Source organism: Cherax quadricarinatus, chromosome 3 (assembly GCF_038502225.1).
Source record: "Cherax quadricarinatus isolate ZL_2023a chromosome 3, ASM3850222v1, whole genome shotgun sequence".
Taxonomy (NCBI): domain Eukaryota; kingdom Metazoa; phylum Arthropoda; class Malacostraca; order Decapoda; family Parastacidae; genus Cherax; species Cherax quadricarinatus.
In genome coordinates this window covers 51,369,198-51,392,733 of record NC_091294.1, presented here as the reverse complement: position 1 = coordinate 51,392,733, position 23,536 = coordinate 51,369,198, and the positions used below count along the sequence as shown (strand labels likewise).

The following is a 23,536-nucleotide window of genomic DNA, read 5'->3' as shown; positions in this document are numbered from 1 at the left end:
AGCCTATGAACAAGCATTCTCAGCATATGAGCTACAGGCTATTGAGGATGAGGAATCCCAGGGAAGTCTTCAGCAGGCTATGGACGAATTCACTAAGGATGATGTAGATTGTCATCAGGAGATGAATATGTACAAAGATAAGTTAAGTACATTAAAGGCTAGTATTCCAAGGATGGTGTTGAACACCGCAGGTACCCCAAACAACCACACACCTGTCAATATGTTGCCCAAGTTGCCCCAGCTGAATTTACCAACGTTTGACGGAACCTTAACAGAGTACATTGGTTTCTGGGATCAGTTTAGAGCCCAGATAGATGACAGAAATGATTTGTCAGATGCCGTCAAGTTGCAGTATTTGCGGTCGCAGCTCAAGGGTAAAGCCTTAGATCTGGTCCGGCACTACCCGATTACTGACGCTAATTACCAACATGCCAAAGACCAATTAGAAGACATGTTTGGCAACACTGAGGAGATAAAGGTAGCTATACTTTATCGGTTGTTGGATCTAGAGGCTTGCCGACATGACCGTCAAAGTCTAGAGAAGTTCCGTATTGAGGTTATGAGCTTGTCCAATAGTTTCAGAGATTTGCATGATGAGAATGATTCAAAATGGATCCTTAGCCAGGTGATTCAGAGGAAACTGGCTAGCACGACAGTGCATGAGTTACACTTAAAACATCGGACGAATAGGTTCACGATAGACCAAATTGTTGAAGGGTTAGGGGATCTCATATCTCACCTGAGCATAGGTCAGGGGGAGAAATTACCTACCAAGGAGAAGTCGGTCGACTTCCCCAGACATTCGAGAGATAGACCTAAACCACCTCCCACTAAAGTAGGCACGTATTATGCCCAGGGCGAACCCTCCACCCACAGGGCCAAGGGAGAAGCCACTAAAGCGGCCAGTATGAGACGGTGCGTGTTTTGTGATGAAGAACACGCTAGTTCAGGGTGTTCAAGCTTCACCACCTATAACCAAAGGGTTCAACGGCTAAGAGAGTTGAGACTTTGTTTCAAGTGTTGTGGAGAACATTTTGCCAGGGACTGTAACACCATGCTCAGGGAGTGTCGGGGCTGCCGGAAGGGAAAGCACCACAGTGCACTGTGTCCTAATGATGCCGGATTAGCACAAGTTAAGGAGAGCAAACCGCAAGAAAGGGCGGAGAGCAAGAACAAGTCAGAAGTAACGATGAGTGTGGTGAGTACGGCACCGAGAATTTGTTCTGGTGAGCAATTTCAAGGCTCGGTGGCCTTGCCCACCATAATGGCGGTGGTCGCGAACGGGAAGAAGTCTGAAACAACCCGTTTGTTCTTCGACAGTGGGGCACAGAGATCCTTCATAGCGGAGAGTCTAGCCACTAGGTTGAAGCTGGAGACAGTTGGTAAAGTTGACATGAAGGTGGAAGGGTTTGGTGGGGAAGTCCCACGCAGGTCTTATCCAGTAGTCAATGTGACGGTCAGGTTAGCCGGGCATCGACGGGAAATTTCAGCCTTGATGGTGAAGAGGCTGCCCAATATCATTACCACTAGGGGACTGGCTGAAGCAGTCAAACGTTTGAGGGAGTTGGGTGTGAAGCTAGCAGAACCAGACATTGCTACAGACAATGTTAGTAATGTAGGCATATTGGTAGGAGAGGATTACCTAGACGAGTTCGTGTCTACGAGAAGGGTTATCAAGGAAGGTGTGGGCCTGTACAGGACTCCAGCGGGGTACATCGTAGGAGGCAGAATACCAGCTCACTTCCCTGCGACCCCGGGAAAGGAGGGCTCTGGTATTACAGCGACTGAGGCTGTACTGGTGATGCAGATTGGTGTGCACGAAGGCCTGTCAGAGGCGCAAGTTGGCATATCCGACAGTGAGCCGGTCCATAAACTATGGGACCTGGATGTAGTAGGGATTAAAGGTGACCAGCCGCCCCCCGAACACGAAGAGACGTATCGAGATTACTTGAACCATGTGCAGTTCAGGGACGGGCAGTATTGGGTGCGACTCCCATGGAAACCGGGCCACCCAACGCTGCCCACTAATTTCAAGAGGGCACGTGGTCAGTTGAATTCATTGGTGAACAGCCTGACCAGGAAGGGTCTGGTGGGGAAATATGATGATATTATTAAGGAACAGCTGGCCCTTGGGTTCATCGAGAAAGTGCCCAATGCCAGCCCTGGGGAAAACACCCATTATCTTCCACACATGGCAGTCACCAAGGAGTCGGTAACCACTCCCATCAGAGTAGTCTTCAACTGCAGCTCGCAGGCGAGTCCCCGAGAGCCATCGTTGAACGACTGTCTGCTCACAGGGCCCTCCCTGACGCAGAAATTAGCAGATGTGTTGTTGAGATTCAGGACGGAACAGTACGCCTATGCGGCAGACATTAGCAAAGCCTTCCTACGTATTGGGTTGCAGCCACAGGATAGGGACTACACAAGGTTCTTGTGGCTGGCTAACAGGGAGATGCCCAAGCAAGGGTATGATACCTATAGATTCAGGGCAGTGTTGTTTGGTGCCACTAGTTCACCATTCCTATTACAGGCTACCATAGACTACCACCTTGTGAACTGTAACAGCCCGCTTAAAGAATTACTGAAGACCCTATTTTATGTAGACAACATGCAGGGTACCACCTCAGATGAAAGGCTGTTGATGGATATTTACCGAGAGTCTAATCAGGAGATGCTCTCAGCTAACATGCCATTGAGAGAATGGGTGACAAACAAGCCAACGTTGCGGGGCATGGTGGAACATGACTATACTGGCTACTCAGTGCCTGAGGTAACATCGGTGTTGGGACTAGAGTGGGAAGTCAAGGAAGACAGACTTAGGCTAAAGAGGAAGCCTGATGGGGAAGGGAAGCTGACCAGGAGGTCTTTGCTGAGCAAAGTGCAGACTGCCTTCGATCCTTTGGGTTTGTTGACACCCATCACCATTCGAGGGAGGATGCTAGTACAACAGACCTGGGAGCTGAACCTAGGTTGGGACGACCCACTGCCAGAAACAGTCTGCCAGGAGTGGGATCTGGTTAACAAAGACCTAGCGGAATTGCACGAGTTCACATTCCCCAGGTCCATCGGGTGCACCGGGCGGGATTATGACTTGCACGTCTTCTGTGATGCCTCCTCCAGGGCCTATGGGGCAGTAGCGTATTTGGTGGCCGGGGACCAAGTCAATCTGGTCACCAGTCGTGCGCGGGTGACACCCCTGAAGGATTGCTCGATCCCAAAGCTAGAGCTCACAGCGATGTTGCTGGGAGCAAGACTGGGTAAGTACGTAGAGGAGGTGTTAAGTAATTTGAGGGTGACACACACCTATGTATGGACAGACTCGGAGGTGGCCTTACAGTGGGTCCAGAATGACAGGTCTAAGCTCCCCTATGTCAGGAATCGGGTAAAGGAGATACGGGAACTACAGTCAACGTCAACAATTCTGTATGTGCCTACAGATCAAAACCCAGCCGACCTGATAAGCCGAGGGGTGACACACAGAAAGTTGAGTAAAAGCGAGCTTTGGTTCAAAGGCCCAGACTGGTTACCGGCAAGGGATTGCTGGCCGGAGCAGAAATTCGTGGAGACAATCAGCAGCATAGTACATTTTGCGGGGGAACACGACACTGAATTATTTGACCCCAGGCGCTACTCCTCGTGGAGAAAACTTATAGGAGTCACGGAAATGGTATTTCGATTCGTGAGGAAGCTGCATGACAAGGTAAGCCAGGGTCGACAGTTGTCTCTAGTGGGTCCCAGAGAATATTGGATAAGGCAGTACCAAAGGGGGAGGTTTCCAGGAGTGCTGGAAGTACTTGCGACCCGGCAGCAGGTTATGGCGTCAGGACGCGTGTCCAACGATGACGACTCAGGGAACAGCAAATTGGTTCACTCATTGGGATTGTTCCTAGATCATGCGGGGCTAATAAGATGCAGGGGAAGAATACAAAACTCTGAGCTCAGCTATGGGGCCAAACATCCCGTGCTGCTGGGAAAGGAGGGATGGGCGACAGAGCTATTGATACAAGATGCCCATCAGAGGACCTTACATGGGGGGTTTGGAGATACCCTCACCTGCCTACGTCAGAATTACTGGGTACTGAAGGGTCGAGCTGCCGTCAAAAGGGTGCTAAAGAGTTGCACGGTCTGCCGGCGGTACGATGGGAGGACCCTACCCTACCCAGGTCCACCACCGCTGCCTCAGGAGCGGGTACATAGTGACAGGCCCTTTGAGACTGTAGGAATAGACTATACGGGGGCTATCACATTGAAGAACCCAGGAGACGTTAAGGAGGGCCCTCAGAAAGTATATGTCTGCCTGTTTACCTGTGCCACTACTCGAGCGGTGCATTTGGAGTTGGCAGAAGATATGACGACAGAGACTTTCGTGAAGTTGTTCAGGAGGTTTACTGCCAGATTCTCGTGCCCGCGATTGATTATCTCGGACAATGGCACAAGCTTTAGGGCGGCCGATAAAGTTTTCAGGAATCTTAGGGACAACGGAGAAGTACGAGAACACCTGAAGAGAATAGAGTGCGAGTGGAGGTTCATAGCTCCCAGGGCACCCTGGCAAGGGGGATTCTATGAACGCATGGTGGGCACAGTCAAAAGGTGCATTCGGAAGGTCTTGCACGGCAGGAGGGTGAGCTGTGATGAACTGAGGACAGTGTTAGTTGAGATAGAGGCAAGAGTTAATAACAGGCCTCTGACCTACGTACAAAATGGGATTGACGAGCAAGAAGCTCTCACCCCCAATCACATGCTGTTTGGAAGAAGGATTGAGCCCTTCCCCGCAATTTTGAGTCAGTCTTCCAAGGAGCTGGATTATTATGGGCCAGATGGTCCCCCCATCAATGAAGAACTGCACAGGAGTCACAACAGACTGGTGAACATCCTGGACAAATGGAACCAGGTGTGGCGCAGGGATTACTTGACAACCTTGCGGGAACATTTCTATGGTGCCGACCCCGAGGCGAATAAGATGATGCTAAGTGAAGGGGACCTGGTGCTGGTAGAATCCGAGGCGCCGAGGGCATACTGGCCTCTTGGCCTGGTAGTGTCAACCCACCCAGACAAGGCTGGGCGGTTGAGAATGGTGAAAGTGAGAATGAACGGTGTCGAGACTATAAGACCCATCAACAGGCTTTTGCCTCTCGAGGTCCACACGGTGGGACCGGGACATGAGAAATCAGACCAGAGGTTGAGCGAGCTGAGCGGCCGGACGACCCGTCGAACGGCGCTCGAGTCCAGGGCCCACTGGGGGTGCCTGCGGGAGGCAGACTTGATCTAGACTTAGCGCCTACCTTCGCCGGCGGGAGGATGTGGAAATTTATTTGGTCCAAATAGTTCCACAGCTCAGATCCAGCATGAGCGTCTGGTCGTCTGAGCCGAGCGACCCTTAAACCCTCCCAAACAAGCAAGGCATTCTCTGGTTGGCGGTTGGTAAGCTTATTTAATTTATAGATTTACTCTTCAGGGAAGGAGTAGGTAGGTTTACTGGTAATACACTAATATTAGGTTTACTAAGGCATCTGTAGATAATGATAGAGTAGACCTAAGACCTTAACATAGGTAGGAATAGGCCGATAATGTAGGCAAACATTAGGATAAGTTAGCTAGGGAGAACTGGCAGCCCTAGCTTGAATGGCGGGGCGCAGGTCACAAAGACAGAATAGCGTCCTTCTTACGATAGACTTCGACTGGACAAGACGTGCCGTGAACATCAGGTGGCGCCCCCACGTGTCTTCACATCTGAGACCTGGGGAAATCTGGCAGAGACACCTCGATGTACCGTAGATGATCTCCTCCATCAGCCCATACAGTAAGACGAGATATTCACCTTTTCCAGTAGGATCTGGCCAGTGACTTAGGAGATTGTGGATTGAGTTAACTGAGGGCTCGGCGTGCTACAGAGAGAGTATGCCCAGAATTAATGCTCCCGGTTGCACGTGATTCCCAAGGGGAAGTCCTAGGGGGCTAAAGCTAGGCTTAGGAAGTTGAAGATCAGGATATATGCTGCAACACCAAGTAAGTTAGTCCTTTATACGTGCATGCAGGCGAGGTTTCTTGCAATACCAATCATTTGTGAAAAATCTGTCCTATAAGCCACTTGTGAGGCTGAGGTACCCATCTCAGAGCTCGGTGTCAACAGAGTTTGCCAGGGTAGGCGACTCACTTGGAGGCAGCCCAGACAAAATTTTCACAGTATCTGCTTTAGCAATCACCACTGAATTACTAGTAAAATTTCCTCTTCCAAACCCTCTTCACTGCTCACTTTTCCCTTAACTTCACAAACCCCTTACAGTTAACCCCTTATTACACACTCCCCTTCCCATCTCACTTCACAGTCTGGCTTCCCCAATTAACTTCTAACTCCTTTCCATTCTGGTAGATCAGAAAGGTTTAATCCATGGTTTTATCCTTCCAAATCCCCCTCAGTTCCATTTATCGGGGGTTGTGTGGTGTTGTTGACTGCCTGACCTGTTCTGCTGACTCAGCCATTTTTAAAACACTGAGGGGAGTAACGCCACCTACAACCTGACTTTCCTTGAGTTTATAGATATATTTGGCGTTTTCTGCTATGATTCTCTCACTGTACACTGGTCAGCTGAATATAGGTCAGCTACTAAAACATTAACCTTGACTGTTTAACTATTCACTTCTTTCTCACGACTGGCACTGAGGGATATCCGACCTATAACCTTGGAGTTTTGTACTGTTGATTTGACGATGTCTCATGTGTTTCCCTCTCGTTAGCACTGGTACAAGTGATATGATGGTGGTACAGATATGATGCTACTGTCAACAGATGAACGTCAGTAAAGATGAGAATTTCACTTCGCTAGTTGTACGTCTGGCAGTAGCGGCTGTTTGGATGCCGGTCAGCCATGTTTAAATGCTGAAATCTTTCCCTCGTTTGGCACTGAAGAAAAAAGTCCTACAGACCTGTCATTTCCTTGGAGATTTAGTTGATCAGGTTTTCTGCCATGTTGTCTTCCCGTTAAACACTGGTGCAGTTGATATGGAGGTCAGTTATTTCATTGTAGTGGAAAACGTCTCATGTCTGGTTCACGTCTGGCAGCAGGTCTGGTACTTGAATGCCGGTCCCTCTTTTGTCATATTTAGTCCATTTCGTTGTCGTCACCGTCAGTTTTTATGTCACTATAGGTTCCTTGCATGTTGTTGCAGCAGTACTTGCAAATTTGGCCATCACTGGAGTTCGGATAGGCCCAGGGGACGGCAAGATATAGGAGCAGCCTTGTTGCTGCTTGCTGCGGAAATCCTAATGTCTCAATTGAGACATTAGGGTGGTGGTGGTGGTGGGTATGCTGGGGGTGGTGGTGGTGCTGGGTATTCTGGGGGGGTGGTGGTGGTGATATTTTGTGGGTATTGTGGAGAAAATTCTCTGGTAAAGGGGGTATCTCACAGCCCTCTCAGCCCCCCTCTCAACCCTCTGACGGAGTTAGCCCTCCCGGAAGGGGCTAGTGGACTCTTCCTCGCAAACAGCTTTATTAAAACCACATGTATGTACCATAGCATAATAAGGCACGCCTTCCTCTCCTTGCTAGAGTTCCTGATCAACTACAGAACGATGTTGAACAAAAGTAATTACTCTTTTCTCCATAGCAGGAAAATTAAGGGAAAACCTGCACCTCACTTTATCTACAAGTTGGGACTATTAGGAATTCTAGTCTATAGCTAGATAACAAGAAACCTACCCTCTTGTATTGAATACTGTTGCAATGTGTAGTAAGGAAAAGATATAAAGCTGAACTCAGCAGTTCTTTTGTGCGGAGGGTGACTCTGGGCTCTTGGGCAGGGCAACAAGCTAGGTTGAATTCAGATATCAGAGCGTGAACACGTCACATACCTCCCGCTCAGAAAAAAAATACTGACTTTGTGCTGTAAACTCTGAAACACTGTCAATCTCCACTAGGAAAACTAGTGTTAAAACGATATAAGAGTGTATCATCCGCGATATAATCCTGATAAGTGTAAAGTTTGCATCGCGGTGTGCATTCAGGTGTTATGAACAAAGTGACTCCCTATCAACAAGTGAGGACATAATTACGCCTCTGTAGCAGCCTACTTAAGATATCAATACCGGGGTCATACTTCCCCTACAATAAACTAGGGGAAATTGGGTCAGTTACAATGCCCAGGTAAGTCCAGCCATACCCACACCTAATTACATTAGCTGCGGCTAATAGGTAGAGGTGAGATTTGACAGAAATTACCAGTAGATCCCGTGACGCGCGGGTGATTCACCCAAACCCAAGTGAGTATCACTAGGCATTTCAGATGATAGTGAAATTCTGAGATATATGCTCCTTTGGGGCAAATTATATGAATAACAAAACTGTTAATGAACAGCCACTGTGGAATCTGGAACGGCACCCAGAAGGGGTGTCCAGGGAGAGGCTGCTGGACATGGAGCTGCTAACAGATTAGTACCGATTACTATATGTTTGTTTTATGCAGGAAAGTGTAACTTATCTAACCAGTTCTCCACAGGTGGTGCTGGGTGGGGTATTAGTGAGTGGGATGTTGAGCAGTAGTTGGTGGGATGATGGTAGGTGGTGGTGGTTGATGGGTGAGGGTGGTGATATAATGGTAGGGGGGGTTGGATGGTGCTATTGACGTAGATGGTAGGTGGTAGATGGTAGGTGGTATGTGGTGGGTGGTGAACATTAACAATAAACCAGAGGGTAACAATTAACAAGTAACAAACAAGAAAGCATCAATAACACAGAGCATCAGTAACCAACAAGAGAGCATAACAAAAGAGCATCAACAACATATAACAGAGCATCAACAGCAAACAAGAGAGTATCAACAACAAAGACAGCATCAACAACAAAGACAGCATCAACAACAAAGACAGCATCAACAACAAAGACAGCATCAACAACAAAGACAGCATCAACAACAAAGACAGCATCAACAACAAAGACAGCATCAACAACAAAGACAGCATCAACAACAAAGACAGCATCAACAACAAAGACAGCATCATCAACAAAGACAGCATCATCAACAAAGACAGCATCAACAACAAAGACAGCATCAACAACAAAGACAGCATCAACAACAAAGACAGCATCAACAACAAAGACAGCATCAACAACAAAGACAGCATCAACAACAAAGACAGCATCAACAACAAAGACAGCATCATCAACAAAGACAGCATCAACAACAAAGACAGCATCAACAACAAGAGAGTATCAACAACAAAGACAGCATCAACAACAAAGACAGCATCAACAACAAAGACAGCATCAACAACAAAGACAGCATCAACAACAAAGACAGCATCAACAAAGACAGCATCAACAACAAAGACAGCATCAACAACAAGAGAGTATCAACAACAAAGACAGCATCATCAACAAAGAAAGCATCAACAACAAAGACAGCATCAACAAAGACAGCATCAACAACAAAGACAGCATCAACAACAAAGACAGCATCAACAACAAAGACAGCATCAACAACAAAGACAGCATCAACAACAAAGACAGCATCAACAACAAAGACAGCATCAACAACAAAGACAGCATCAACAAAGACAGCATCAACAACAAAGACAGCATCAACAACAAAGACAGCATCAACAACAAAGACAGCATCATCAACAAAGACAGCATCAACAACAAAGAGAGCATCAACAACAAGAGAGTATCAACAACAAAGACAGCATCAACAACAAAGACAGCATCAACAACAAAGACAGCATCAACAACAAAGACAGCATCAACAACAAAGACAGCATCATCAACAAAGACAGCATCAACAACAAAGACAGCATCAACAACAAGAGAGTATCAACAACAAAGACAGCATCATCAACAAAGAAAGCATCAACAACAAAGACAGCATCAACAAAGACAGCATCAACAACAAAGACAGCATCATCAACAAAGAAAGCATCAACAACAAAGACAGCATCAACAACAAAGACAGCATCATCAACAAAGAAAGCATCAACAACAAAGACAGCATCAACAAAGACAGCATCAACAACAAAGACAGCATCATCAACAAAGAAAGCATCAACAACAAAGACAGCATCAACAACAAGAGAGTATCAACAACAAAGACAGCATCAACAACAAAGACAGCATCAACAACAAAGACAGCATCAACAACAAAGACAGCATCAACAACAAAGACAGCATCAACAACAAAGACAGCATCAACAACAAAGACAGCATCAACAACAAGAGAGCATCAACAACAAAGACAGCATCAACAACAAAGACAGCATCAACAACAAAGACAGCATCAACAAAGACAGCATCAACAACAAAGACAGCATCAACAAAGACAGCATCAATAACAAAGACAGCATCAACAACAAAGACAGCATCAACAACAAAGACAGCATCAACAACAAAGACAGCATCAACAACAAGAGAGTATCAACAACAAAGATAGCATCAACAACAAAGACAGCATCAACAACAAAGACAGCATCATCAACAAAGACAGCATCAACAACAAGAGAGTATCAACAACAAAGACAGCATCAACAACAAAGACAGCATCATCAACAAAGACAGCATCAACAACAAGAGAGTATCAACAACAAAGACAGCATCAACAACAAAGACAGCATCAACAAAGACAGCATCAACAACAAAGACAGCATCAACAAAGACAGCATCAACAACAAGAGAGCATCAACAACAAAGACAGCATCAACAACAAAGACAGCATCAACAAAGACAGCATCAACAACAAAGACAGCATCAACAACAAAGACAGTATCAACAACAAGAGAGCATCAACAACAAACAAGAGAGCATCAACAACAAACAAGAGAGCAACAGCAAACAAGAGAGCATCAACAACAAACAAGAGAGCATCAACAACAAACAAGAGAGCATCAACAACAAACAAGAGAGCATCAACAACAAAAAAGAGAGCATCAACAACAAACAAGAGAGCATCAACAACAAACAAGAGAGCATCAACAACAAACAAGAGAGCATCAACAACAAACAAGAGAGCATCAACAGCAAACAAGAGAGCATCAACAAACAAGAGAGCATCAACAGAAAACAAGAGAGCATCAACAACAAACAAGAGAGCAACAGCAAACAAGAGAGCATCAACAACAAACAAGAGAGCAACAGCAAACAAGAGAGCATCAACAACAAACAAGAGAGCATCAACAACAAACAAGAGAGCATCAACAGCAAACAAGAGAGCATCAACAACAAACAAGAGAGCATCAACAGCAAACAAGAGAGCATCAACAAACAAGAGAGCATCAACAGAAAACAAGAGAGCATCAACAACAAACAAGAGAGCAACAGCAAACAAGAGAGCATCAACAACAAACAAGAGAGCAACAGCAAACAAGAGAGCATCAACATCAACAACAAACAAGAGAGCATCAACATCAACAACAAACAAGAGAGCATCAACAACAAACAAGAGAGCAACAACAAACAAGAGAGCATCAACAACAAACAAGAGAGCATCAACAACAAACAAGAGAGCAACAGCAAACAAGAGAGCATCAACAGCAAACAAGAGAGCATCAACATCAACAACAAACAAGAGAGCATCAACAACAAACAAGAGAGCATCAACAACAAACAAGAGAGCAACAGCAAACAAGAGAGCATCAACAGCAAACAAGAGAGCATCAACAACAAACAAGAGAGTAACAGCAAACAAGAGAGCATCAACAACAAACAAGAGAGCAACAGCAAACAAGAGAGCATCAACAACAAACAAGAGAGCAACAGCAAACAAGAGAGCATCAACATCAACAACAAACAAGAGAGCATCAACATCAACAACAAACAAGAGAGCATCAACAACAAACAAGAGAGCAACAACAAACAAGAGAGCATCATCAACAAACAAGAGAGCATCAACAACAAACAAGAGAGCAACAGCAAACAAGAGAGCATCAACAGCAAACAAGAGAGCATCAACATCAACAACAAACAAGAGAGCATCAACAACAAACAAGAGAGCATCAACAACAAACAAGAGAGCAACAGCAAACAAGAGAGCATCAACAGCAAACAAGAGAGCATCAACAACAAACAAGAGAGCATCAACAACAAACAAGAGAGCAACAGCAAACAAGAGAGCATCAACAGCAAACAAGAGAGCATCAACAACAAACAAGAGAGCAACAGCAAACAAGAGAGCATCAACAACAAACAAGAGAGCAACAGCAAACAAGAGAGCATCAACAACAAACAAGAGAGCATCAACAACAAACAAGAGAGCAACAGCAAACAAGAGAGCATCAACAGCAAACAAGAGAGCATCAACAACAAAGACAGCATCAACAAAGACAGCATCAACAACAAAGACAGCATCAACAACAAAGACAGTATCAACAACAAGAGAGCATCAACAACAAACAAGAGAGCATCAACAACAAACAAGAGAGCAACAGCAAACAAGAGAGCATCAACAACAAACAAGAGAGCATCAACAACAAACAAGAGAGCATCAACAACAAACAAGAGAGCATCAACAACAAAAAAGAGAGCATCAACAACAAACAAGAGAGCATCAACAACAAACAAGAGAGCATCAACAACAAACAAGAGAGCATCAACAACAAACAAGAGAGCATCAACAGCAAACAAGAGAGCATCAACAAACAAGAGAGCATCAACAGAAAACAAGAGAGCATCAACAACAAACAAGAGAGCAACAGCAAACAAGAGAGCATCAACAACAAACAAGAGAGCAACAGCAAACAAGAGAGCATCAACAACAAACAAGAGAGCATCAACAACAAACAAGAGAGCATCAACAGCAAACAAGAGAGCATCAACAACAAACAAGAGAGCATCAACAGCAAACAAGAGAGCATCAACAAACAAGAGAGCATCAACAGAAAACAAGAGAGCATCAACAACAAACAAGAGAGCAACAGCAAACAAGAGAGCATCAACAACAAACAAGAGAGCAACAGCAAACAAGAGAGCATCAACATCAACAACAAACAAGAGAGCATCAACATCAACAACAAACAAGAGAGCATCAACAACAAACAAGAGAGCAACAACAAACAAGAGAGCATCAACAACAAACAAGAGAGCATCAACAACAAACAAGAGAGCAACAGCAAACAAGAGAGCATCAACAGCAAACAAGAGAGCATCAACATCAACAACAAACAAGAGAGCATCAACAACAAACAAGAGAGCATCAACAACAAACAAGAGAGCAACAGCAAACAAGAGAGCATCAACAGCAAACAAGAGAGCATCAACAACAAACAAGAGAGTAACAGCAAACAAGAGAGCATCAACAACAAACAAGAGAGCAACAGCAAACAAGAGAGCATCAACAACAAACAAGAGAGCAACAGCAAACAAGAGAGCATCAACATCAACAACAAACAAGAGAGCATCAACATCAACAACAAACAAGAGAGCATCAACAACAAACAAGAGAGCAACAACAAACAAGAGAGCATCATCAACAAACAAGAGAGCATCAACAACAAACAAGAGAGCAACAGCAAACAAGAGAGCATCAACAGCAAACAAGAGAGCATCAACATCAACAACAAACAAGAGAGCATCAACAACAAACAAGAGAGCATCAACAACAAACAAGAGAGCAACAGCAAACAAGAGAGCATCAACAGCAAACAAGAGAGCATCAACAACAAACAAGAGAGCAACAGCAAACAAGAGAGCATCAACAACAAACAAGAGAGCAACAGCAAACAAGAGAGCATCAACAACAAACAAGAGAGCATCAACAACAAACAAGAGAGCAACAGCAAACAAGAGAGCATCAACAGCAAACAAGAGAGCATCAACAACAAACAAGAGAGCAACAGCAAACAAGAGAGCATCAACAACAAACAAGAGAGCAACAGCAAACAAGAGAGCATCAACAACAAACAAGAGAGCATCAACAATAAACAAGAGAACATCAACAACAAACAAGAGAGCAACAGCAAACAAGAGAGCATCAACAACAAACAAGAGGGCAACAGCAAACAAGAGAGCATCAACAACAAACAAAAGAGCATCAACATCATCAACAAACAAGAGAGCATCAACAACAAACAAAAGAGCATCAACATCATCAACAAACAAGAGAGCATCAACAACAAACAAGAGAGCAACAGCAAACAAGAGAGCATCAACAACAAAAAAGAGAGCATCAACATCAACAACAAACAAGAGAGCATCAACAACAAACAAGAGAGCATCAACAACAAACAAGAGAGCATCAACAACAAACAAGAGAGCAACAGCAAACAAGAGAGCATCGACAACAAACAAGAGAGCATCAACAACAAACAAGAGAGCATCAACAACAAACAAGAGAGCATCAACAACAAACAAGAGAGCATCAACAACAAACAAGAGAGCATCAACAGCAAACAAGAGAGCATCAACAAACAAGAGAGCATCAACAGCAAACAAGAGAGCATCAACAACAAACAAGAGAGCATCAACATCAACAACAAACAAGAGAGCATCAACATCAACAACAAACAAGAGAGCATCAACAACAAACAAGAGAGCAACAGCAAACAAGAGAGCATCAACAACAAACCAGAGAGCATCAACAACAAACAAGAGAGCAACAGCAAACAAGAGAGCATCAACAACAAACAAGAGAGCAAGAGTCACAGAGTATGGAACACGGTAGAATGAATGCACTCCTGTACGACATTTTCAAGAGCCAGGTCCCTGGGGTAACATATTGAGAGTCAGAGGATCACCTCAGCCATATGTCTGGTCAGTCTCTTCCTTATACCAACATACCCTGAGGACAGGTCGCTCTCGCGGTATTATGAGGTATCCAGTAGGGATACCTCCGAGGCTTTGATTTATATCTCGAGAACGTCTCATCCGATCGGCCTCAAGTATTTAACGCTGGTGTACTGTAACTAGGAAAAGATTCTTGCAACCATTGATATATACAAGTGCTCTCTGGTCTATTTTTTTTTTAGACCTTGCTTTTGGTTTCCATGCGATAACTCGAGAAAGCCTCTTCTGATCACCTTTAACTTTCAACACTGGTGTGTTTATCTTTGGAAAATGTGGGAATTGTTATTATTGGTTTTCATGCAGAATATTTTGTGAATGTCTGATTTGATTGGCTTCAAATCTTAAGTTCTGCTGTATCTTAAACGAAGCTTTGGAACGTTACTGGATCTTGTTGTTAAGTGGTACATCATAGCAAGTATGTAAATTCCAGTTTCTTAAAACAAATTTCTTATGTGATTATTGAGAATTTGAAATACAATATCATTAAAAACAAAGCCGAGAAATAATGAAAATTCGCTTCCCTCCAGCGTTTTTAAATTGTACTGGTTTAATGGGCCCTAAGATCTTATTTTTCATTGTGCTTTATTGTACAGTCAGTCATATACCCAACCCAGGTAGTTTGATTTTCTTCCTCCAAGGTTTTTGTTTGTAACTTGAGAGCATCTGATCACCTTCAGTTTTCAGTGCTGGTGAAGTATACACAGGGAAGCCTTCATGGAGCTACTGTCATGGGTTCAGTGTTGGTGAAGTATACACAGGGAAGCCTTCATGGAACTGCTGTCATGGGTTCAGTGTTGGTGAAGTATACACAGGGAAGCCTTCATGGAACTGCTGTCATGGGTTCAGTGCTGGTGAAGTATACACAGGGAAGCCTTCATGGAACTACTGTCATGGGTTCAGTGCTGGTGAAGTATACACAGGGAAGCCTTCATGGAGCTACTGTCATGGGTTCAGTGTTGGTGAAGTATACACAGGGAAGCCTTCATGGAACTACTGTCATGGGTTCAGTGTTGGTGAAGTATACACAGGGAAGCCTTCATGGAACTGCTGTCATGGGATCAGTGTTGGTGAAGTATACACAGGGAAGCCTTCATGAAACTATTGTCATGGGTTCAGTGCTGGTGAAGTATACACAGGGAAGCCTTCATGGAACTACTGTCATGGGTTCAGTGCTGGTGAAGTATACACAGGGAAGCCTTCATGGAACTACTGTCATGGGTTCAGTGCTGGTGAAGTATACACAGGGAAGCCTTCATGGAGCTACTGTCATGGGTTCAGTGCTGGTGAAGTATACACAGGGAAGCCTTCATGGAACTGCTGTCATGGGTTCAGTGTTGGTGAAGTATACACAGGGAAGCCTTCATGGAACTGCTGTCATGGGTTCAGTGTTGGTGAAGTATACACAGGGAAGCCTTCATGGAACTACTGTCATGGGTTCAGTGCTGGTGAAATATACACAGGGAAGCCTTCATGGAACTACTGTCATGGGTTCAGTGCTGGTGAAATATACACAGGGAAGCCTTCATGGAACTACTGTCATGGGTTCAGTGCTGGTGAAGTATACACAGGGAAGTATTCATGGAACTGCTGTCATGGGTTCAGTGTTGGTGAAGTATACACAGGGAAGCCTTCATGGAACTACTGTCATGGGTTCAGTGCTGGTGAAGTATACACAGGGAAGCCTTCATGGAACTACTGTCATGGGTTCAGTGCTGGTGAAGTATACACAGGGAAGCCTTCATGGAACTGCTGTCATGGGTTCAGTGCTGGTGAAGTATACACAGGGAAGCCTTCATGGAACTGCTGTCATGGGTTCAGTGCTGGTGAAGTATGCACAGGGAAGCCTTCATGGAACTACTGTCATGGGTTCAGTGCTGGTGAAGTATACACAGGGAAGCCTTCATGGAACTACTGTCATGGGTTCAGTGCTGGTGAAGTATACACAGGGAAGCCTTCATGGAACTACTGTCATGGGTTCAGTGCTGGTGAAGTATACACAGGGAAGCCTTCATGGAACTACTGTCATGGGTTCAGTGCTGGTGAAGTATACACAGGGAAGCCTTCATGGAACTACTGTCATGGGTTCAGTGCTGGTGAAGTATACACAGGGAAGTCTTCATGGAACTGCTGTCATGGGTTCAGTGTTGGTGAAGTATACACAGGGAAGCCTTCATGGAACTACTGTCATGGGTTCAGTGCTGGTGAAGTATACACAGGGAAGCCTTCATGGAACTACTGTCATGGGTTCAGTGCTGGTGAAGTATACACAGGGAAGCCTTCATGGAACTGCTGTCATGGGTTCAGTGCTGGTGAAGTATACACAGGGAAGCCTTCATGGAACTGCTGTCATGGGTTCAGTGCTGGTGAAGTATGCACAGGGAAGCCTTCATGGAACTACTGTCATGGGTTCAGTGCTGGTGAAGTATACACAGGGAAGCCTTCATGGAACTACTGTCATGGGTTCAGTGCTGGTGAAGTATACACAGGGAAGCCTTCATGGAACTACTGTCATGGGTTCAGTGCTGGTGAAGTATACACAGGGAAGCCTTCATGGAACTACTGTCATGGGTTCAGTACTGGTGAAGTATACACAGGGAAGCCTTCATGGAACTACTGTCATGGGTTCAGTGCTGGTGAAGTATACACAGGGAAGCCTTCATGGAACTACTGTCATGGGTTCAGTGCTGGTGAAGTATACACAGGGAAGCCTTCATGGAACTACTGTCATGGGTTCAGTGCTGGTGAAGTATACACAGGGAAGCCTTCATGGAACTACTGTCATGGGTTCAGTGCTGGTGAAGTATACACAGGGAAGCCTTCATGGAACTGCTGTCATGGGTTCAGTGCTGGTGAAGTATACACAGGGAAGCCTTCATGGAACTGCTGTCATGGGTTCAGTGCTGGTGAAGTATACACAGGGAAGCCTTCATGGAACTACTGTCATGGGTTCAGTGCTGGTGAAGTATAAACAGGGAAGCCTTCATGGAACTGCTGTCATGGGTTCAGTGCTGGTGAAGTATACACAGGGAAGCCTTCATGGAACTGCTGTCATGGGTTCAGTGCTGGTGAAATACACTGAAACTACACTGTAGCTGTAGAAGCCAGGTTGCTGATACATTAACATCAAACACTGTAGATGTAGAAGCCAGGTTGCTGATACATTAACATCAAACACTGTAGCTGTAGAAGCCAGGTTGCTGATACATCAACATCAAACACTGTAGCTGTAGAAGCCAGGTTGCTGATACATTAACATCAAACACTGTAGCTGTAGAAGCCAGGTTGCTGATACATTAACATCAAACACTGTAGCTGTAGAAGCCAGGTTGCTGATACATCAACATCAAACACTGTAGCTGTAGAAGCCAGGTTGCTGATACATTAACATCAAACACTGTAGCTGTAGAAGCCAGGTTGCTGATACATCAACATCAAACACTGTAGCTCACCTAATTGTACTCGCCTATTTGTGGTTGCAGGGGTCGAGACTCAGCTCCTGGCCCCGCCTCTTCACTGATCTCTACTAGGTCCTCTCTCTCTCTGCTTCCTGAGCTTTGTCATACCTCGTATTAAAACTATGTATGCTTCCTGCCTCCACTACATCACTTGCTAGACTATTCCACTTCCTGACGACTCTGTGACTGAAGAAGTACTTCCTAACATCCCTGTGACTCGTCTGAATCTTCAGCTTCCAATTGTGACCCCTTGTTTCTGTGTTCCCTCTCTGGAACATCCTGTCTCTGTCCACATTGTCTATTCCACGCATTATTTTGTATGTTATCATGTCTCGCCTAACCCTCCTGTCCTCCAGTGTCGTCAGTCAGATTTCCCTCAACATTTCTTCGTAGGACACACCCCTGAGCTCCGGAACTAGCCTTGTTGCAAACCTTTGTACTTTTCTAATTTCTTGACGTGCTTGACCAGGTGTGGGTTCCAAACTGGAGCTGCATACTCCAGTATGGGCCTGACATACACAGTGTACAGTGTCTTGAACGATTCCTTACTAAGGTATCGGAACGCTATTCTCAGGTTTGCCAGGCTCCCATATGCTGCAGCAGTTATCTGGTTAATGTGTGTCTCCAGAGACGTGCTCGGTGTTATGGTCACCCGAAGATCTTTCTCCTTGAGTGAGGTTTGCAGCCTTTGTCCACCTAGCCTATACTCTGTCTGCGGTCTTCTTTGCCCTTCTCCAATCTTCATCACTTTGCATTTGGCAGGGTTGAATTCGAGAAGCCAGTTGCTGGACCAGGTGTCCAACCTGTCCAGGTCTCTTTGTAGTCCTGCCTGATCCTCATCCGATTTAATCCTTTTCATTAGCTTCACATCATCTGCGAACAGGGACACTTCAGAGTCTATCCCTTCCACCATGTCATTCACATATATCAAAGATAGCACTGGTCATAGGACTGACTCCTGTGGGACCCTGCTTGCCACAGAAGCCCACTGTGATACCTCATCACGTACCATGACCCGTTGTTGCGTGTCTGTCAGGTATTCTCTGATCCATTGCAGTGCCCTTCCTGTTATACATGCCTGATCCTCCAGCTTCTGCACTAATCTCCTGTGAGGAACTGTGTCGAAGGCCTTCCTGAAATCCAGGAAGATGCAGTCAACCCACCCCTCTCTCTCGTTTCTTACTTCTGTTACCGTGTCATAAAACTCCAGAAGGTTTGTGACACAGGATTTGCCTTCCATGAATCCGTGCTGGTTGCTGTTTATAATCTTGTTTCGTTCCAGGTGCTCCACCACTCTCCTCCTGATAATCTTCTCCATGACTTTGCATACTATACACGTCAGAGACACTGGTCTGTAGCTTAGTGCCTCATTTCTCTCTCCTTTCTTAAAAATGGGGACTACATTTGCCGTCTTCCATACCTCAGGTAGTTGCTCAGTTTCAAGGGATGCATTGAAGATTGTGGTTAGTGGCATGAACAGCGTCTCTGCTCCTTCTCTGAGGACCCACGGGGAGATGTCCGGACCCCTCACCTTTGAGGTATCAAGGTCACTTAGCAGCTTCTGCACCTCCTCCTCCGTTGTTTGTATGTCATCCTGTAGAAGTCAGGTTGATAAATTAGACACAAGTGCAACTCTTGGGTATCTTTATTGATTAAACGTTTCGCCACACAGTGGCGAAACGTTTAATCAATAAAGATACCCAAGAGTTGCACTTGTGTCTAATTTATCAACATGTCGGTTCTCTGAACCATTCATCTACAGAAGCCAGGTTGCTGATACATCAACATCAAACACTGTAGATGTAGAAGCCAGGTTGCTGATACATCAACATCAAACACTGTAGCTGTAGAAGCCAGGTTGCTGATACATTAACATCAAACACTGTAGCTGTAGAAGCCAGGTTGCTGATACATCAACATCAAACACTGTAGCTGTAGAAGCCAGGTTGCTGATACATTAATATCAAACACTGTAGCTGTAGAAGCCAGGTTGCTGATACATTAACATCAAACACTGTAGCTGTAGAAGCCAGGTTGCTGATACATCAACATCAAACACTGTAGATGTAGAAGCCAGGTTGCTGATACATTAACATCAAACACTGTTGCTGTAGAAGCCAGGTTGCTGATACATCAACATCAAACACTGTAGCTGTAGAAGCCAGGTTGCTGATACATTAACATCAAACACTGTAGCTGTAGAAGCCAGGTTGCTGATACATCAACATCAAACACTGTAGCTGTAGAAGCCAGGTTGCTGATACATCAACATCAAACACTGTAGCTGTAGAAGCCAGGTTGCTGATACATCAACATCAAACACTGTAGCTGTAGAAGCCAGGTTGCTGATACATTAACATCAAACACTGTAGCTGTAGAAGCCAGGTTGCTGATACATTAACATCAAACACTGTAGCTGTAGAAGCCAGGTTGCTGATACATCAACATCAAACACTGTAGCAACATCTGGGTATCTTTATTGTAGACGTTTCGCCATCCAGTGGCTTTATCAGTACAAATTCTATGACATAATTTGAAGACAGTAGAACTATATACAAAAGGTGAGGTAATCAGTCCCTCAGCCTTGGAGATGGTGTTGAGAGCACCGTAGTGGTGGAGGTTCTGGAGCAGAAGCAAGGAGCCTGGTGCTTATAGAGTAACGTCAGGTGAATTAGGACGGGAAGCAGACGGGGGCAGAGTCACTGGTAGGTGGCATTTCCCAGTGGAATTATGTTCTGGAATTTGTATTGATAATGCCACTGGATGGCGAAACGTCTACAATAAAGATACCCAGATGTTGCACAAGTGTCTCAGTTTTTTTTTAAATAATGTTGGTAAATTTGTTAATGCCATCTTTTACAGCGCAATGACCGTTTGGCCTTTTTGGAAAAAATATTTAGCTTCTGCGTGCACTGAGATAGAGGAAGCTGAGCTTATTGAATATAGGGATACTCTGATCTCACAGTAACTGAAGCACATCTGTTAATAGTTAGTTTTGTTTGTGGGTCCCTCTGTCCTCATGCATTAAGGAACCTAATGCATGTGTGTGTGTGTGTACTCACCTAGTTGAGGTTGCAGGGGTCGATTCGAAGCTCCTGGCCCCGCCTGTGTGTGTGTGTGTGTGTGTGTGTGTGTGTGTGTGTGTGTGTGTGTGTGTGTGTGTGTGTGTGTGTGTGTGTGTGTGTGTGTGTGTGTGTGTGTGTGTGTGTGTGTGTGTGTATGTATGTATGTATGTGTGTTACCATTTTGTCCAAGACACTTGTCACTAAGACACTTCGCCTATTTTGTGTGTGTTTACTCGATTGCACTCACCTAATTGTGCTTTCAGGGGCCGAGTTATAGCTCCTGGTCCCGCCTCTTCACTGGTCGCTACTAGGTCACTCTCCCTTCTCCACGAGCTCTATCATACCTCTTCTTAAAGCTATATATGGTTCCTGCCTCCACCACCTCCTTTCCAGACTATTCCACTTCTTGACTACTCTGTGGCTGAAGAAATACTTCCTAACATCCCTGTGACTCATCTGAGTCTTCAGCTTCCAACTGTGACCCCTTGTTGCTGTGTCCCATCTCTGGAACATCCTGTTTGTGTCCACCTTGTAGATCCCTCTCAGTATTTTTTATGTTATCATGTCCCACCTGTCCCTCCTGTCCTCCAGTGTCGACAGGTCGGTTTCCCTTAACCTCTCCTCGTAGGACATACCCATTAGCCCCGGGACTAGTCCGTTGTGTGTGGGTGTATATATACCTGGAGTATACTTGGAGAGGGTTTCAGGGGTCAACGCCCCCGCTGCCCGGTCTGAGACCAGGCCTCGCGTGTGTTCAAGTTCATAATAAACTATTACCCTAATATGCCAATAATCGCACTGAATCAAAATTAAATCCTAAGAGTTTAAACGATCTCTTAAATACATTCCTTAATAATGTGATGTAACAGGAGAAAACTCCACATAAATTTCGAGAGCGTGAATTTGCTGGAACTAAACAGTTGAGAGTCTTGAAGGAGCTGCAACACGCGTGTATCCAGAGCTTAACACTGTAACTGTACCCATGTCTTCCGGAGAGAGGTCCTGATGCGAGCTAGGAATTGAATTTACCCTCTACTTCCTCAGATTAAACCTATTTACCTTCCTTCTTCACGTCCATTTCACTTTCCATTTAGTCTGTTAAACATTTTACTTGTTCTTTATCAGTTGTATACTTTATGAACACTCTGACTTATGTTCCGGTTCATCTTGGACCGTTGTCAGGTAACAACTTTCTGTGTGGGTTATTTGTGAATTATTCCAGCCTACGGGTTTAGCATTTCACCATGATGATAATAATTAGAAAAAATCAGATGTAAACAACCAAATCCTAAGACTACCGAATCTTGATAAATACTGAAATATCTGAAAGATACAAGAAATGAAAACTGAGAAGGTAAGAGTAAAGTACTGTAACTGTTCTGATTGTTCATTGTTATGAAGGGAAGGTTTTTGTCAGTGTACAGAGACTCCACCGTGACCACTTGGTGTGCTTGTAGTTTCAAACACGTCCACAACATGAAGATACAAACCACACCACTAACATCAAGTGCTGTACTGTGGTGTCCAGTAGATCCAACACCATGGAGCTGACCACAGCGGAGTCTGTAACACTGATACAGACAGATGATACCTTCGTAACACTGATACAGACATATCATACCTCTGTAACAGTGATACAGACATATCATACCTCTGTAACAGTGATACAGACAGATGATACCTCTGTAACAGTGATACAGACATGATACCTCTGTAACAGTGATACAGACATGATACCTCTGTAACAGTGATACAGACATGATACCTCTGTAACAGTGATACAGACAGATGATACCTCTGTAACAATGATACAGACAGATGATACCTCTGTAACACTGATACAGACAGATGATACCTCTGTAACAGTGATACAGACAGATGATACCTCTGTAACACTGATACAGACAGATGATACCTCTGTAACACTGATACAGACAGATGATACCTCTGTAACAGTGATACAGACAGATGATACCTCTGTAACAATGATACAGACAGATGATACCTCTGTAACACTGATACAGACAGATGATACCTCTGTAACAGTGATACAGACAGATCATATCTCTGTAGCAGTGATACAGACAGATGATACCTCTGTAACAGTGATACAGACAGATGATACCTCTGTAACAGTGATACAGACAGATGATACCTCTGTAACAATGATACAGACAGATGATACCTCTGTAACAATGATACAGACAGATGATACCTCTGTAACAGTGATACAGACAGATCATATCTCTGTAGC

General features: G+C 44.7%; 1 protein-coding gene across 2 annotated transcripts in view; it reads left to right on the top strand.

The window, feature by feature from the left end:
* LOC138853922 (echinoderm microtubule-associated protein-like elp-1) overlaps nucleotides 1-23,536 on the top strand; it is a 310,754-nt gene that overhangs the window by 281,999 nt on the left and 5,219 nt on the right. The window lies entirely within an intron of this gene.